The sequence below is a fragment of the Piliocolobus tephrosceles genome, chromosome 6, assembly GCF_002776525.5.
Source record: "Piliocolobus tephrosceles isolate RC106 chromosome 6, ASM277652v3, whole genome shotgun sequence".
In the NCBI taxonomy this organism is placed as follows: domain Eukaryota; kingdom Metazoa; phylum Chordata; class Mammalia; order Primates; family Cercopithecidae; genus Piliocolobus; species Piliocolobus tephrosceles.
The window spans coordinates 3,101,232-3,104,201 of record NC_045439.1 but is presented as its reverse complement, the minus strand read 5'-3'; the positions used below and the strand labels follow the sequence as shown (position 1 = coordinate 3,104,201).

At 42.6% G+C, this 2,970-nt stretch overlaps 1 pseudogene across 1 annotated transcript; it reads left to right on the top strand.

Annotated features, from left to right (window-relative positions):
• Positions 1–1,883: 1,883 nt before the first annotated feature.
• On the top strand, positions 1,884–2,498 carry LOC111533131 (annotated as a pseudogene). The gene is made up of 2 exons (XR_004229022.1): positions 1,884–2,025; positions 2,128–2,498. The product of XR_004229022.1 is annotated as an immunoglobulin heavy variable 3-74-like (transcript).
• The last annotated feature ends 472 nt before the right edge of the window (positions 2,499–2,970 follow it).

Here is a 2,970-nt window from a genome sequence, read left to right as displayed (position 1 = left end):
GATGGAAGATGAGGCTGTTATTCCTGAGAGAATGGACAGAACTTTTGAGCTTTTATTTCTTCTGTCCCAGTTTCTATGAGTTCCTCCAGTGCCTGTAACACTGAGATGTTAGTGGCTTTGCCCCTGCGTGTTAATTATTTGGTAAGGTCCTGGTGGCAGGGGAGGTGGGTCTGGACGCATTTCAGCCACAACTGCTGTTCCACTTTCGTACACAGAAACATCTTGGGAGAAAGAGGGTGGAGATTTTTATGATGTGTCCTCAATGCTGGGAGAAAAGTTTTCAATAGCGATAGGAATCCCCCTCAATCGTACGTCTTCTGAGAATTTAAGCAATAACCTCTTTATTAAACTCAACTCTAAACAATCTAAAGAATATGTCTAATTTAATCCTGCATTAGCTTATATGACATTTGCTGACCTCTACCCCAGATAAGGTCATATTCTCTTCCTGTTTATTCTGGCAAGTCATTGACTTTCTCAAAATGTAAGGTCTATTTTTCATCCTATAACAACATTAACCTTTCTTACTAAAGAAAATGTGCTAATTTGCAGCTCGGTAAGGTTAGTTGTTGTTTTAAAAATAATATATATATTTTTGGGATGCCTACATCTCCAGGCTGACTAGAAACTTTAATTGTAATACTCAGAAACAGGTAATTATAGAAATATTAAGGAGCTTTATAAATAAATGGTAGGGGTGCAGTCAAATACTGTTCCTCATTAGAATCAACACATTGTTTATACACAACTAAATACTGACTCACAAGTAATTATGCTGAGCAAGAAGCCACAAAAATGATACGGAAACTATAAGATTTCACTTTAACAAAATCTTAGAACATATATCTGAAGTAACAAAGATGAGAGATTGACTCAGTATGGTGAGAGGGAAATGACTGGGAGGCAATAAGCAGAGAAATAGGGGGTAGCTTTTAAGTGTAAGTCATCATTATCTTGACTGTTATTTTGGATGCACAGGTGAGCACATGTGAAATTACATTTATTTTTCCTTTGGAGACATGGTCTTGTTTTGTCATCCAGGCTTGAGCTCGGTGGTGAGATCATAGTTCTCTGCAGCCTCAGAACCTGGGTCTCCACCAACCCTCCTCTGTCTGCCCTACGTAGCTGGGACTACAGGCATGCACCACCATGCTCGGCTTCAGTGCTTATTAAAATTTTATTTTATAGCAATAATGCCTCAATAAACGTTTGGCAAATGAGTGGGTAATTTGTTCAATAAAGATTTATAGAAAGACACTCACATGAGAAATGTATGACACTCGAGGAAATAAAACTGTAGAAAATGTGCTTTTCTTAACATTTGATAGGTAATCACAACAGTGTATACACATCACACCATGTTCTCATTACAGAGAGAAGGTTCTGCAAACCTCACCAGGTGCGACACCCTGAAGTCAGACCCAGTGGTGAGAAGCACAGGCCCAGACACCCAGGCTCACTCTGACCAGATGTGAGCTCTGGGGACATGGTAGAAACAATCTGTGATTTTGCTGGTAATATTTCATCTGTAACATGGAAATAAAATCGATACAACATACCATGTTTTCTCTGCATATGTAAAAATATGATTGGTGCTAACTTTAAATACATGCAGTTTATATACATCTATTGTACCTCAATACAATACGTTTTAAAAAAGAAATTACAAAATTATAACTTTTATTACATTTTAAGGTTTTATTACAGAAAAAACTGACAATAAGAAACAACAATTTCCAAAATGTTATCAATATCACAAATCTCCCCCCAGGACATCTTCACGTGTTCTGAGCCCCACTCTCTCCAAAGACCTCTCACCCCAGAGCTTGCTATATAGTGGGAGACATGCAAATAGAGCCCTCCCTCTGCTGATGAAAACCAGCCCAGCCCTGACCCTGCAGCTCTGGGAGAGGAGACCCAGACCTGGCATTTTCAGCTGTTTTCGTTTGGTGATCAGGACTGAACACACAGGACTCACCATGGAGCCATGGCTGAGCTGGGTTTTTCTTGTTGCTGTTTTAAAAGGTAATACATAGAGAAATAGAAAAAGTTGAGTGTGAGTGAATCAGAGTGAGATAAACTGGATATGTATGGCAGTTTCTGACCAGGGTTTCTTTTTGTTTGCAGGTGTCCAGTGTGAGGTGCAGCTGGTGGAGTCTGGGGGAGGCTTGGTCCAGCCTGGCGGGTCCCTGAGACTCTCCTGTGCAACCTCTGGATTCACCTTCAGTAACTACTGGATGTACTGGGTCCGCCAGGCTCCAGGGAAGGGGCTGGAGTGGGTCTCAGCTATTAATACTGGTGGTGGTAGCACATACTATGCAGACTCCGTGAAGGGCAGATTCACCATCTCCAGAGACAATGCCAAGAACACGCTGTATCTGCAAATGAGCAGCCTGAGAGTGGAGGACACGGCTGTGTATTACTGTGCAAAAGACACAGTGAGGGGAAGTCGGTGTGAGCCCAGACACAAACCTCCCTGCAGGAACGCTGGGGGGAAATCAGCGGCAGGGGGCGCTCAGGAGCCACTGATCAGAGTCAACCCAGAGGCAGGTGCAATGGAGGCTGGTTTCCTGTCGGGATGTGGGACTTCATCTTCTTCCGACAGTTTCTCTAATGAACTTCTCTAATTTTAGGACTCTGTGCTTCCTAATGTCATCTCTACATATTTTCAAAAGATCATTTTAATATGAGGACATAACCTCTCATGCACCAAATGCACATGATGCTTTACAGAGATGAAAAGTTCTCAACCATGGTCACCAGGATCAGAGTCCTGAGGAAGCTCACGGGTGCCTGGTGAGTCTCTTCCAATCATGCCCAGGACAGAAACCTCAGGGAGATTCCTGGACTAGAACAGTCTTTGGGATTCTGATCGCAGCCAATAGAAAGGCTAGGCCAGGGTCAGTGTCATGTAGAAGCTCACAGGTTTCTCGTCTGACCCTTCTCCTGACACTAAATCCAATCAGCATC